Source organism: Salvelinus fontinalis, chromosome 28 (genome assembly GCF_029448725.1).
Source record: "Salvelinus fontinalis isolate EN_2023a chromosome 28, ASM2944872v1, whole genome shotgun sequence".
Taxonomy (NCBI): Eukaryota; Metazoa; Chordata; class Actinopteri; order Salmoniformes; family Salmonidae; genus Salvelinus; species Salvelinus fontinalis.
The window spans coordinates 2,317,569-2,333,664 of NC_074692.1; positions in this window are offsets into that span (position 1 = coordinate 2,317,569).

Below are 16,096 nucleotides of genomic sequence, written 5' to 3' on the forward strand. Positions count from 1 at the left end.
TATTTCATGTCATTACAGGGGAGGTCAAGTGCCCGGACCGATTCTAGGTGGATCATCAGTCACTTTTGACATTTAATATTGAGCCCTATGTGCCTGGGTCAAAAATAGTGCTTTACATATGGAATAGGGTGCTATTGGGGACGCAGCCCTGGTCTGAGGCACATTAGGGAGCGCAGAGTGGGTGCCTGAGACAACTCATCCCCATGACAATATGATTGGAACCAAACCCATTGGAGGCGTTTATCCCATCACTTATTGCTATTTTTTCTTGTAATTATTATGGAGATTTCTGTTAAGGGTTGTTAATTGTTTGCTCACAACCATTAAAGTGACAGATCATTGATAGATACAGGGGAGAATGATTTATTACTGCAATTCCATTGATTTAACACAGAATGTATTGTTGTAAAATAATTGTATGCAATCATGCTATGTAATAATATGATGAGTTCCTATCTAACGCTGAAATATCAATGTGAGCAAAAATGTACAGAAATGAACAATTATTTCTTACACATTGATGTTGCATATCTACACTAATTCTAATTCAATTTTTACCCAGAATTGATTTACTATTTTTTCTAAACATGTCACACATCTCCCTCTCCATGCACTAATGCAGGTCCATGTGAATCCTAATGTGTGAGGTCTCAGATGTGTTGCTGTGCTGATGATGTGTGATGTGTGAGATAGTAGGGCTGAACACCATGACCAGGGCATGCGTTGGCTGGTTCCCAGCTGTGAGCTAGCTAGGGTTCTGTCCCCATCTCTTCTTCATCCATAATAGATGAGGGGGGTGAAACGTCCCAGGGGTCTGTCCTCTCACTCCCCATCTCGCCAGCTGTTCTCAGCCAGGGCCCCATTTGCATGCATGCTTGTCCACTTGCATTCATTACGCTGACAATGCAGCTGATCCACTACGGCAAATCACACATCACAGCCGCTCTCACCAGGCTTCTATGGTACATATAGGCTAGTAGCACAAGGTCTGAACTGACTCCCTTCAGGAAGTGAAGTAGTGTACCTTTAGACAGTGTTGCACAGTACCGCGAAGATCGCCTTCTAATGGGCCATCTCTTAACGCCTCTGGAGATCAACTGCTATCCGCGCCGGGCAGGCTGGCTGGCTGGCTGGCTCTACATCTCCTACTACACCCAGGTAATGTTATGTATTTCCTCCGCCCTGACTAGATGGAACAATCAGAGGGGTGCTTTTTAATGGGGCTGGCTAGTGAGATTTACAGCCTTGCATAATGAAGTAACAAATACAGCTAGGATTATAGTGCAGCCAGGGATACCGTTGTCTCGGCTGGGGGACTGGAGATAGAGACTCTTGTGTCTTCATCTATCTAGAGTGGCCCATGGATGATGTCTGGTGGGGGGGGCCACGGAGGCAGCCCTTCAGCTCAGACTGAGTCAATGTTCCCTGGCCTCCTCCCCTCTGCAGATGGTGGAGTACCGGAGCTTTTCCCTGAAAACAACTAAATAAAGGAAAACTTCACTAAATAGTCTGAATGAATAAAAAATGTGACTCTTGGTTGACTCCATGTTGATGTGCATCAGAAAACATGTCTCCATCCATAAAGCAAGCCTCTCTAAGCAGTCGGAGAATATCTATGGTATTTCTGTAGTGCCTCCTCTAATTTTTACATATATATTGCTTGTCTATTAATATATTTTTTCTCAGTGCAGTGAATTACTGGTGTCATAAACGTTTTGTTACATTTTTTGCAATCAGAATAGCCTCAATAGGTAAGGGAATGGACTCTACAAGGTGTCGAAAGCATTCCACAGGGATGCTGGCCCATGTTGACTCCAATGCTTCCTACAGTTGTGTCAAGTTGGCTGGATGTCCTTTGGGTGGTGCACCATTCTTGACACACATGGGAAACTGTTGAGTGTGAAAAACCCGTTGCAGTTCTTGACCAACTCAAACCAGTGCACCTGGCACCTACTACCTACCATACACAATACATGTCTCAATTGTCTCAAGGCTTAAAAAACCTTCTGTAACCGGTCTCCTCGTCTTCATCTTTTTATTGAACCTTTATTTAACTAGGCAAGTCAGTTAAGAACAAATTCTTATTTACAATGACGGCCTACACCAGCCAAAGCTGGACAAATTGTGTGCTGCCCTATGGTACTCCCAATCACGACCAGTTGTGATACAGCCTGGATTCAAACCAGGGTGTCTGTTGTGATCCCTCTAGCACTGAGATGCAGTGCCTTAGACCGCTGCGCAATTCGGGAGCCCAATTAATTTACACTGATTGAAGTGGATTTAACAGGTGACATCAATAAGGGATCACAGCTTTCAACTGGATTCACCTGGTCAGTCTACGTCATGGAAAGAGCAGGTGTTCATAATGTTTTGTACGCTCAGTGTATATTGCAATCTAGTTCTCTATATCTCTATTTCAAATACTTCAAACTGCTTCTCAGGATCTCTATTTCAATTATACATTTCAGAATCAAAATCTGTACTAAGCAGATGAAATCCTCCCAGTGGTTTTTTCACACGATTGGGAAAACATGTGGTCTTTAACACAAGGGCGCACGCTGAAGAATGTACCCTTCCTAGGGATGGGGGGAAAGTGTGACACCAATCAGGCCCCCGAGGACTGGAGTTGCCCAGGCCTGTTCTAGACGACTCTGTGCTTCCAACTTTGTGGCAACAGGGGAAGGCCCTTTCCTATTTCTGCATAGCAATGCCTCCGCGCACAAAGCGAGGTTCATACACTTTGACATGTTGAGTTGATATTTTTCTTCAGTGTAGATTCACAGTTGCCATCGAAGTCATTCCAAAGGGTAGGTAGAACAGAGCAAATTAAAGTTAACCATACTCTATAAGCCATATATCATAATAATATTATTTAGCCCTACATAGCATTTGCAAATGTTAATACGATATCTGAATGAGAGTGAATAACAAAATCAATGAGGGCGCCCAGGAAGTCTGGGCCCCTGGGCACGTGCCCTGCATGCCCGGTCGGTAATTCGGCCATGATTACTACAAGTTTATATAGCTGGCTAGACTAACTACACTAATTTGCCAATCTAAAAACTGCCATGGGCTCATTAAGTGACTGTCAGTGACTGACATAACAAGAGAAAAACTGCTGATGCACACCCAAGTTTTGAAATTGCACCGTATGTATTCTACTAGTCTAACTCTCAAAAGTAAGTTAAGACCCCGACTGAGTCCCTACGTTTTAGTTGTATTATTACTATTTGGTGCCCTCGTACTGTATGTAGCTAGGGCCCTGCTTGCACTACGCACCTTTGATGTAATCTCAACCGCATTCCAGGTCATTTGGTTGTGTTATTAGATGAAGCACAGTGAGAATACATTAAGTTGTTGTGCAGATTCAACATATCTGACATTGCATTCCCATTTGAACTTTGTTGCACAGTGATAACACGTTTAGATGCCAACTAAACCAAAAATCAGACATTGTTTTTTTTCCACTGGAATTTTGGATGGTTTTAGATGGTTGAAAGTATAGTGATGACACATTGGGAATTCAACAAACTTCTGGCCGTCGCAACCAAATACTACCCACATTTCCATGTTGAAATTAAGTGGTGTGCCCAGTGGGATGGTAATTCACATTGGCTGAATGGGTAGTAATCATGCACGCTGGAAAGCGTTCTCCATCATGCACGTTAAGTTACTCACACCTCACGCAGCTGTCGACCCTGGCCTCAGCCGACCCTTGGCCTCAGCCAAGCACATTATGGCATTATGTAGAGTAGACTGTAAGCACTGCAGACTTTATGTGTTGTCAGACCTACTCGTTTAGCGGAGAACTGTGGCTCTAGTCTCGCACACATACTTCAAACCTGTTAATATTATGACATGTCCATGAGGCGATCATAGCACAGCAGCATCACAGAAAGAGGAATGAACTCTTCTGCAGTAAATGGATGATCCTTTTACTGGTGCACAGTCATATTTAACCATGATCGCCACAGCAGCATCGAGAGCACGCTAAGCTATAACGTACTTTAACTTGACAGCAACAAAGCTCTTTTATCCACTACGTCAACATGGTACCGGAAAATGTTCATCAGACAATATAGCCTACTTTAGTAGCTATTTATTTAACATAATTCACAGTCTTTTATTAGTAGTGTAGGCAAAACGTGCAATTTGCATGATCTTGTTGTGACGACCCTCCCACTCTGTCTACCGTATTCTTTCTGTCACGCCCTGACCGTAGAGATCCTTTTTATGTCTCTATTTTGGTTGGTCAGGGCGTGAGTTTGGGTGGGCATTCTATGTCTGGTGTTCTATGGTTGTCCTTGTTTTGTATTTCTATGTGTTTGGCCTGGTATGGTTCCCAATCAGAAGCAGCTGTCTATCGTTGTCTCTGATTGAGAACCATACTTAGGTAGCCTGTTCCCACCTGTGTTGGTGGGTAGTTGTTTTCTGTTTTGTATGTATACCTTACAGGACTGTTTCGTTTCGTTCTCTCTCTTTGTTGTTTTTGTCATTCAGTGTTCAGTTTATTTTATAACATTAAAATGAACACTTACCACGCCGCACCTTGGTCCTCTTCTCCTTCTCCCGACGATGTTCGTTGCTCTTGTTTTCCTTATTAGGATGTTCCGTGGGCGGAGCTGGAAGGGTTGTCAGCGAAATGGTGTGTGCCGGGGATAAATATACCTTTCCCCCATACATCGAGGAGACTCTCTCCACGCAGACACACATTTTTGTTGTGGCATTTTAGGGCTTCTTTGTGTTAATTTGTTTTGGCACCTCTCTACACCCCTCATTATCATCATCTATGCACTCATCCACTCACTTACACTACTGACTACACACACCATTGTCACTTGTATATAGCTTATATATAGCTTATATACACTGCTCAAAAAAATAAAGGGACCACTTAAACAACACAATGTAACTCCAAGTCAATCACACTTCTGTGAAATCAAACTGTCCACTTAGGAAAAAACACTGATAGACAATAAATTTCACATGCTGTTGTGCAAATGGAATAGACAACAGGTGGAAATTATAGGCAATTAGCAAGACACCCCCAATAAAGGTGTGGTTCTGCAGGTGGTGACCACAGACCACTTCTCAGTTCCTATGCTTCCTGGCTGATGTTTTGGTCACTTTTGAATGCTGGCGGTGCTTTCACTCTAGTGGTAGCATGAGACGGAGTCTACAACCCACACAAGTGGCTCAGGTAGTGCAGTTCATCCAGGATGGCACATCAATGCGAGCTGTGGCAAGAAGGTTTGCTGTGTCTGTCAGCGTAGTGTCCAGAGCATGGAGGCGCTACCAGGAGACAGGCCAGTACATCGGGAGACGTGGAGGAGGCCGTAGGAGGGCAACAACCCAGCAGCAGGACCACTACCTCCGCCTTTGTGCAAGGAGTAGCAAGAGGAGCACTGCCAGAGCCCTGCAAAATGACCTCCAGCAGGCCACAAATGTGCACGTGTCTGCTCAAACGGTCAGAAACAGACTCCATGAGGGTGGTATGAGGGCCCGACGTCCACAGGTGGGGGTTGTGCTTAGAGCCCAACACCGTGCAGGACATTTGGCATTTGCCAGAGAACACCAAGATTGGCAAATTCGCCACTGGCGCCCTGTGCTCTTCACAGATGAAAGCAGGTTCACACTGAGCACATGACAGACGTGACAGAGTCTGGAGACGCCGTGGAGAACGTTCTGCTGCCTGCAACATCCTCCAGCATGACCGGTTTGGCGGTGGGTCAGTCATGGTGTGGGGTGGCATTTCTTTGGGGGGCCGCACAGCCCTCCATGTGCTCGCCAGAGGTAGCCTGACTGCCATTAGGTACCGAGATGAGATCCTCAGACCCCTTGTGAGACCATATGCTGGTGCGGTTAGCCCTGGGTTACTCCTAATGCAAGACAATGCTAGACCTCATGTGGCTGGAGTGTGTCAGCAGTTCCTGCAAGAGGAAGGCATTGATGCTATGGACTGGCCCGCCCGTTCCCCAGACCTGAATCCAATTGAGCACATCTGGGACATCATGTCTCGCTCCATCCACCAACGCCACGTTGCACCACAGACTGTTCAGTGGTTGGCGGATGCTTTAGTCCAGGTCTGGGAGGAGATCCCTCAGGAGACCATCCGCCACCTCATCAGGAGCATGCCCAGGCGTTGTAGGGAGGTCATACAGGCACGTGGAGGCCACACACACTACTGAGCCTCATTTTGACTTGTTTTAAGGACATTACATCAAAGTTGGATCAGCCTGTAGTGTGGTTTTCCACTTTAATTTTGAGTGTGACTCCAAATCCAGACCTCCATGGGTTGATAAATTTGATTTCCATTGATCATTTTTGTGTGATTTTGTTGTCAGCACATTCAACTATGTAAAGAAAAAAGTATTTAATAAGAATATTTCATTCATTCAGATCTAGGATGTATTATTTTAGTGTTCCCTTTATTTTTTTGAGCAGTGTACATTGCTTAATAAATATATTTTTGTTATTTCTTCATCTCCGCTTTGTCTCACTCTTTGTTACGGGCTACGAGCTGGTTCGTAACATTATGCAACATATTAACTCAAAGTCGATGAGTTGTGTCGCATCTATAACATCAGTGAAATACTGTAAAAGACCTTGACCGTAACAGTTAAAGATCATGACCATTAGAGACCATGCCAAAAACAGTCATCAAATTGTAGGACTACTAATTTGAAGACTAATATTTTCTTTGCATGGTCTAAGATTCAAGTCTACAGAAGTGTAATGAGATGAATACAGTTCTAATTGCCTGTTTCTGAGAAGTCCCAGTAAAATAAGGTTAAGGGGGATGAGAGTAGGGGTTAGTGAGGGGGAGGGCTTGGCTGAGCCGGGCTGAGGGAGGTAGTGTGTCATGTGTGTGAGCACAGCAAGCGGCATGGCTCCTAACCAGCATTGTCAATCTCATTAGCACACTCATGCACATGCACACTTCCCTGCCTAGAAGCAATGACACACCTCCTTAATCTGCTCTTCATCCCACAATATCCTCCCACATGCGCACAAACACACACGCAAACACAAACAAGGAAGCATGCAAGCGCATGAGAGCTACAGTACAGACACATGTACAAGCAAATACACAAGCACGAACAGGGACACAGGCAGAAAGACTGACTGGCGCACACAGGCACAATTACAGGCACACACGCACACTACTTAATAAATTGCGTCCTGTAACAGCTGTCCTTCCACTTTGGGTGAAGATGGCATCATCTGGCTATTGAAAGATTTGTTCTTTTCCATATTAGGAGACACACTCATATTACACAGGACAGAATAAAGACCCATAAATACTTAATTCCTGCATAAATAAATGAACAGAATAATAAATAAACAAGCTAGTTAGTTACAGCGAACAGCCAAACACACAGACTCAAGCAAAGACTATGTATGTGGGTGTGCAAGGCAGGCACTGAACAGCAGTAGTAAAGTTGGACAACATTTTCATTTAACCTTTATTTAACCTCTAGGCAAGTCAGTTAAGAACAATTTCTTATTTACAATGACGGCCTACCACGGCCAAACCCAGACGACGCTGGGCCAATTGAGCACGACCCTATGGGACTCCCAATCACAGCCGGTTGTGATACAGTCTGGGATTAAACCAGGGTCTGTAGTGATGCCTCTAGCACTGAGATGCAGTACCTTAGACCGCTGCGCCACTCGAGAGACCATGGTATGGAGTAGATTTCAGTATTAGGAAGCTGCAGAAAGACAAAGATTCTGGAGTGAAAGATTATTTTATGGTAAACAGGTGGAAAAATGTGCAGGGGCAATAGGATTTTCTCTCTGGAACCAGGTACTTGGATTTGTGAAACAGGATTAGCTGGTGTGTAATAATATGGATGCTGTGGGGGTAGACTAAACTCTGGTGTGAGTGAGTGAGTGAGTGAGTGAGTGAGTGAGTGAGTGAGGTAGATAGGTAGATAGGTAGATAGATAGGGTTGAGGATGTTGTTTTAACATAACGTAGCAACATAATGTGACGTGGAATCTTGGTGGAAAATCCATTGGATTTGGAGAGAAAATAATCTACATAAACTGTTGTTTTGAGGGTTACATTTCTACCACAGGATCATGTCATCATGGTAACCAGTACGTCGAACTGGCCTCACAACCACAGACCACGTGTATGGCGTTGTGTGGGCAAGCGGTTGGCCCGATGTTAACGTTGTGAACAGAGTTATGAGAAGTCCCAGTAAAATAAGGTTAAGGGGGATGAGAGTAGGGGTTAGTGAGGGGGAGGGCTTGGCTGAGCTGGGCTGAGGGAGGTAGTCTGTCTAGTGTGTGAGCACAGCAAGCGGCATGGCTCCTAACCAGCATTGTCATAACAGAGTTATGGTATGGACAGGCGTAAGCTACGGGCAACAAACAATTTCAATACACAGAGATATCGTGGCAAGGAGATATAAGAAAGCTCAGGAAATATTGTAGTTTTTTGGACACATATTTAACCCCTTTTTGTGTTTGAACAAAACTACCTCCATTTTTTTTTTTACCTGCACCGGGTTACCTTTAGACGAGTCCCGTGACACCATTGTGTTCATGAGAGTCCAACCTTTCCATATAGTCTTCACATTAGTTAGCATAGGCTTTTCGGATGCTACAGCCGTTTTCATGAGAAGACCACATTTTGGGATGTCTCCTGGTCTGACAAACAGCACTGTAGCTCTGCCACTGCCACCACTGATGCGAAATGCTGATATAGGCAGATGCGGTGGATTGAGATGCAGCCCATGTAAAAAAAATGGATATCTCTAGCTTAAATTGATGGATTTTGATGTGGATTTTTTGTTACCTTTATTCAATTGACGCAGGGGTGGGTAAATAGACTCTCACAGGAAAAATCCACCCAAAACCATAATTCCTTGAATTTACAGTGTTAAATAACACTAACATGTGAGAACAATATTTTTTGTGAACACATTTTTATTTTGTCCCATAATGATGTTGGATAGCAACATGGAAAATCATTGTGGACATTTTTTGCTGCTCCAGTTGACTACAACATCCACAGTGCAATGCTCTCTCTAATGGCTGGCTGATTTGCTAGGTAGCAAATGTAGCTACACACAATAATACCAAAGACAATATCAGCATGTAACGTAGCTAGTTAGCTGTAAAAACAAATTGCACTATCAATTTAGGAGTCTACAATCTCACCATGTTCAACCTGCAGATCGATGTGCCTCACAGAGTAAAGTCTAACATTCGTATTGGCAGATCTACTTTTGAGGAGATGGGAAACATTGCCCTTGCTACGTCAAGCTCTGAGAGCTGTCCTTCAAGGAGTGAATGGGAGTCTATTGGGCACTAGCTCAAAAACCCTACATTAGAACGAATTTCGTCAACAAGAAGTACAACATTACAAATATTTTCAAAGATATGAGATAATTAACTTATCTGTAGGATCGTATAGCATTGGAATCGTGACATTACATACTTTCGAGGAAAATAGGGACGTTTCTTGACATATACACTGACTTTGAGAAGGGTTTGCTGTGACAATTAGCTTACCAACCGCGTGTCACAGCATGACAACATGAACGCCATTGGTCACCAGTCTGCTGGGTGGGGCGTTACACGTTCCTTCATTAATTGTATTCCTATTTCCTTTATATAATATCTGTGGCAACTGCACCATGCAATGCACCCTGGAATAAAGGAAACGTGTGCTAGACCCTTCATTAAATTACACATTTCTCGAGGTAGGAAAATCTCCAAAATATTATCAATGGCTCCATCGAGAGAATACATTCAGACATCGGCCAGTATCGAAATCTGACATGTATCATAGACATTTTCACTATCTAAAAGTCGTATTCCTATTAACTTCCAGTGTAGCGAGAGCAACTTTACACAGCTCTACGTAACACCAGCGGGACTTCTGCCTGCTTGAACACCAATAAGATACACATGAAAACATGAAATGACCCAGGGAACCGATAGAACATCACTCAGAAATGCATCAAATCAATATAGCATTCAAAATGGGTGAACCTTTCCAAAATAATAAATATTTTGGATTCACATCTCCATCTCAAACAAAAATAAAGGTTAAAGAATAAGATGAAATCAAATCAAGCTGTATTTAAAGTGCTTTGAATGTGTGTCCAGTGTGGCTCAGTTGGTAGAGCATGGCACTTGCAATGCCAGGATTGTGGATTCAATTCCAACAGGGGATCAATACTAAAAAGTACAAGAATGTATGCACATACATAAGTAAGTTGATCTGGATAAGAATTTCTGCTAAATTACAAAAATGTGAAGTATTAATTTGGCCAATTCTTACATTTTTGGTTGAAATGGAGACGTGAATTAATTATACACGTGACGTGTTTGTTTGTCTACACTTGTAGACAAACTGGAATTATATTTGGCTCCGTTGACAACCAAACACATTTCAATATCACTTTTACAATTCGGTAAATAGCAGTATTTTCAACACATCTTTTTAAATATATGTTTCTTTATTATTCCCTGCTAACCCTACCCTAAACTAATAAACAACAACACTTAGGCTTCTACTTTCAGCTTATACATACTATATACAGTTGAAGTCGGAAGTTAACATACACCTTACCAAATACATTTAAACTCAGTTTTTCACAATTCCTGGCATTTAATCCTAGTACAAATACCCTGTCTTAGGTCAGTTAGGATCACCACTTTATTTTAAGAATGTGAAATGTCAGAATAATAGTAGAGAGAATGATTTATTTCAGCTATTATTTTGTTCATCACATTCCCAGTGGGTCAGAGGCTTACATACACTCTATTAGTATTTAGTAGAATTACCTTAAAATTGTTTAAATTGGGTCAAACGTAGTGGGTAGCCTTCCACAAGCTTCCCACAATGAGTTGGGTGAATTTTGGCCCATTCCTCCTGACAGAGCTGGTGTAACTGAGTCAGGTTGATAGGCCTCCTTGCTCACACACACTTTTCCAGTTCTGCCCACAAATTTTCTATAAGATTGAGGTCAGGGGTTTGTGATGGCCACTCCAATACCTTGACTTTGTTGTCCTTAAGCCATTTTGCTACAACTTTGGAAGTGTGCTTGAGGTCATTGTCCATTTGGAAGACCCATTTGCGACCAAGCTTTAACTTCCTGACTGATGTCTTCAGATGTTGCTTCAATATATCCACATAATTTTCCTGCCTCATGACGCCATCTATTTTGTGAAGTGCACCAGATCCTCCTGCAGCATGATGCTGCCACCCCCATGCTTCACGGTTGGGATGGTGCTCTTCGGGTTGCAAGCATCAACCTTTTCCTCCAAACATAACGATGGTCATTATGAACAAACAGTTCTATTTCTGTTTCGCTTTTGTACCTGTTTCCTCCAGCGTCTTCTCAAGGTCCTTTGCTGTTGTTCTGGGATTGATTTGCACTTTTTGCACCAAAGTACGTTCATCTCTAAGAGACAGAAAGCGTCTCCTTCCTGAGCGGTATGATGGCTTCGTGGTCCCATGGTGTTTATACTTGCGTACTATTGTTTGTACAGATGAACGTGGTACCTTCAGGCGTTTGGAAATTGCTCTCAAGGATGAACCAGACTTGTGGCTGTCTAAAAAAAAAAATCTGAAGTCTTGGCTGATTTCTTTTGATTTTCCTATGATGTCAACCAAAGAGGCACTGCGTTTGAAGGTATGTCTTGAAATACATCCACAGGTACACCTCCAATTAACTCAAATGATATCAATTAGCCTATCAGAAGCTTCTAAAGCCATGACATAATTTTCTGGAATTTTACAAGCTGTTTAAAGGCACAGTCAACTTAGTGTATGTAAACCTCTGACCCACTGGAATTCTGATACAGTGAATTATAAGTGAAATAATCTGTCTGTAAACAATTGTTGGAAAAATGACTTGTGTCATGCACAATGTAGATGTCCTAACCAACTTGCCAAAACTATAGTTTGTTAACAAGAAATTTGTGGAGTGGTTGAAAAACGAGTTTTAATGACTCCAACCAAAGTGTATGTAAACTTTCGACTTCAACTGTACATTTTACAGACACCATCTATTTTTCAATAGTTATATTTTGTTTGTTTTTAGTCCTGGCCTTCTTCTATGTCTGATGTTCATCCAGTTTGATTTCTATTTGCCATATATTTGTAACTGTGCTATTTCACAAAATTTCTGAACCTATATACATTTTACAGACCCTGTATGTTATACATTTGTCATCTTGTTGATTTTAGTCCTACCCCTCAGCTCCATTCAACCCCTTCCATCTATCTCTTAACACCATCCATATTGGATCTCTATTTGCCATATATACTGTGCTGTGATGCTTCACAAAAGTTCTGAACCTTTCTATTCTCATAGTTTCTGCAGATTGTAAATTAAAGATAATTGAAATTAAAGATAATTAAAAATAATTATTATATTATTGATCTTTTGACTATGACTTTTCAAATCACCCAGTATTGCTATCTGCAGCGTTAGCTCTAGGTAAATGTTGCAATTCTTCAGCCATTCCTGGAACTGTGACCAAAAATGAGCTACATATGGATAGTACCAAAATAAATGATCTAATGATTCTGCCTCCTCATAGCAAAATCTGCAAAACTGGGAAGGTAGTATCCCCCATAACATTACATTGGTTTCAAGAATTTTGTAAATAATTTAAATTGAAAAATTTGAAGTTTTGAATCCGGCGTCGTTTTGCATGTCAATTCATAAACCACGTGCCATGGAATCGGTACATTGAAAATCTCTTCCCAACTATTTTGCAAATTATATGTCACATCTGTCAATTTCTTGGTCCTTAAAAACTGGTATATGTTTTTTATTCATCACAATTTTCTTGAACCAATTTTGGTCTTTAATGCAGGGCCGGCAGATATGGTCCTTACTTTTTCCCCCTTCCACTTGCCTCTTCCATTTTTGCCGTAATGCCGCAATTAGTTGGTTGTAATTTTGGGTAGGGCAGACATTTCCATATATCTCTGTTAGTTGCGTGTGTGACATAACTCCACCAGTCCTATTTATGATATAATTTACAAAGATTATACCTTTTTATGATAACATTTTAAAAAAATGATCAATTAGTATACTTGAGTTTAACCACAATATTTGTTGTATTATTTGTTCTGTCTTTACAGGTGGATTAAACCGAAATTGCTACCAACTTTCTATGGCTTGTTTAAAAAATAACAATATTTTGGAGATGATTTTGTTTTCAAATAACCGAAAGTGAGCAGTTGTAATCTGAATAAAGAGAAAAAGGCCCAATTATCCTATTAACTTGTCGACAAATTAACCAATTATGTGTTGGATTAACGCCCCCCATCTCAACCAAAAATGAAAGTAAAAAAATACAGGATTAAGCCAGTGGCACAGATGGAACTATCCAAGCAGTAGATACATCTCCTTTACATTTTTATAGTTATGTATTTATATTTATTTGTATTTGTATTTAACTTGGCAAGTCAGTTAAGAACAAATTCTTATTTACAATGACCGCCTACCAAAAGGCAAAAGGCCTCCTGCGGGTTAAGAACAAATTCTTATTTAAAATGACCCCCTACCAAAAGGCAAAAGGCCTCCTGCGGGGACAGGGACTGGGATTCAAAATAAAATATAGGACAACACACACATCACGACAAGAGAGACACCACAACACTACATAAAGAGAGACCTAAAGACAACAACATAGCATGGCAGCAACACAAGAAAACACAGCTTGGTAGCAACACAACATGGCAGCAGCACAACATGGTAGCAGCACAAAACCTAGTACAAATATTATTGGACACAGAAAACATCACTATGGGCAAGAAGGTAGAGACAACAATACATCACACGTAGAAGCCACAACTGTCAGTAAGTGTCCATGATTGAGTCTTTGAACGAAGAGGTGGAGATAAAACTGTCCAGTTCGAGTGTTTTTTGCAGCATGTTCCAGTCGCTAGCAGCAGCGAACTGAAAATGAATAACCCAGGGATGTATGTGCTTTGGGGACCTTTAACAGAATGTGACAGGAAGAAAGGGTGTGGAGGATGAGGGCTGCAGTAGGTATCTCAGATTGGGAGTGAGGCCTAAGAGGCTTTTATAAATAAGCATCAACCAGTGGGTCTTGCGATGGGTATACAGAGATGACCAGTTTACAGAGGACTATAGAGTGCAGTTACAGTATGTGTCCTATAAAGAGCATTGGTGGCAAATCCGATAACCGAATGGTGAAGAACATCTAGCCGCTCGAAAGCACCCTTACATGCCGATCTATAAATTACTTCTCCATAATCTAGCAGGGGTAGGATGGTCATCTGATTCAGGGTTAGTTTGGCAGCTGGGGTGAAAGAAGAGTGATTATGATAGAGGAAACCACATCTAGATTTAACCATAGCCTGCAGCTTTGATATGTGCAGAGAGAATGCTGCGTTGTCAACCAAACACAATTCAATACTACTTTTGTAAGACAGTAAATAAATAGCCTTGTATTTTACAAACTAATATAACAGTATTTATTCAACCTTAAAATGACTAACACATCCATGGCCACATTTTTTTTGTTTACTGTAACAATAAATGTCTTCTTGTGTAATCATAGAAAGCGTCCATGCTCAGGGTCGCAGGGCTGTTGAAATCTTCACAATTCCTATAATAATCTGCACTGAATCTCAAACGGCATTGATCACTTGCACCGTGTACTCTACTTGGATGTAATCTCAACTAACTGCAATCCAGGTCACTTGTTTGTGCTATTAGATCAAGCACAATGATAACAAATTAAGTTGTATAAAAAAACAAAATATCTGCCAAAATATCTGTATTCCCATTTGAACTTTGGTGTGCTTTTCAGTGGTTGAAATCGCAGTGATAACACATTTAGGTGACAACTTAACCAAAAATCAGACAGTGATTTTCCATTGGAATTTGGTTGTGCTTTTATGGTTGAAAGCACACTGATAGCACATAGAGAATTCAACAAACTCATGGCTGTCTTTTTGAGTTGGTGAAAATAGGTTGGAAACTCGTTGATCAACGTATCTACCAAGTATTACCCAATTCTCCGTGCTGAAATGGCATGGTGTGCCCAGTGGGTGGTAAAGATTAGAAGATCTCAAGGATTAAATGGGTTTTCTCAGAATTTTAAGAATTTATTTGACTCTCCTAATTTTAGGACTTTGGCTGTGGTAAAATATGAATGAGCAGGTTATTTTTGTAGGGCCCTCTCACACAGCATTGACAGTACTGAAAAGCAAAAAACTATGTCCCCAGACAAAGACAGCTACAAATTACACAGGAAGATCATGGCAGGCGGTCATCCCTCTCTCATGTCACTCCTCTATTACTGAGGAAATGGCAGCTTCGCTCGTAACTCCACAAGTGCTATCTAGACAAACATAATTTCTCAGTGCTATCAACAGTCTTGTTTTTCGGCACTCGGACACAGCCTGGTCCCATTTACAGGCTATCTTTTAAATGTGTTAGCATTCAATACATGGCTCACAGCATGATCACAAACACAAATGAATATAAAAATAAATAAATAAGAAAATGAAAATAAAGCGAGGATTGGTTGTTTGATGGAGTGCCTGCGGGCTGAGCAGTATGTTTGCGCTGTCGGCCACCCCTCAGTGTGTTAGTAGAGGGCGAAGAGGGCTCTTCTCTCCCTGAACCTGCCATGTGTACCACCACCGCCTCCAACTATTTACCCAATGTACTGCAACAACACGGAGACGCCACCACACTTTATGCAACACATAAACAAGGACATCTGCAGCAAACCGAGAGAGAGAGAGAGAAAGCAAACGACTTAAAGCAATGATCTAACAGAATGGAAGAGAAAAGACAACGGTTGAAGAAACGGGTGAGGAGAAAGAAGACGCTAGTGTGTAGTGACAGTACTGTCATGGAGCGGCGCTGCCAAGAAGACTGGAGACGTCCTCAGCAGACACTGGCCTCCACTCAGACAGCAGCAGTGGAGCTGCAACAATGGTGCTTGTTTTCCAGACCCTTGGGATGATTCGGCCCCTTCTGCTGATTTCAGGCATGAGCGTGTGTGATAAGGGAGCACGGGGTCTGATATGAGGAGGCATTGTTGGCGAGGCTCGAGGCTGAGAAGACCCTGCA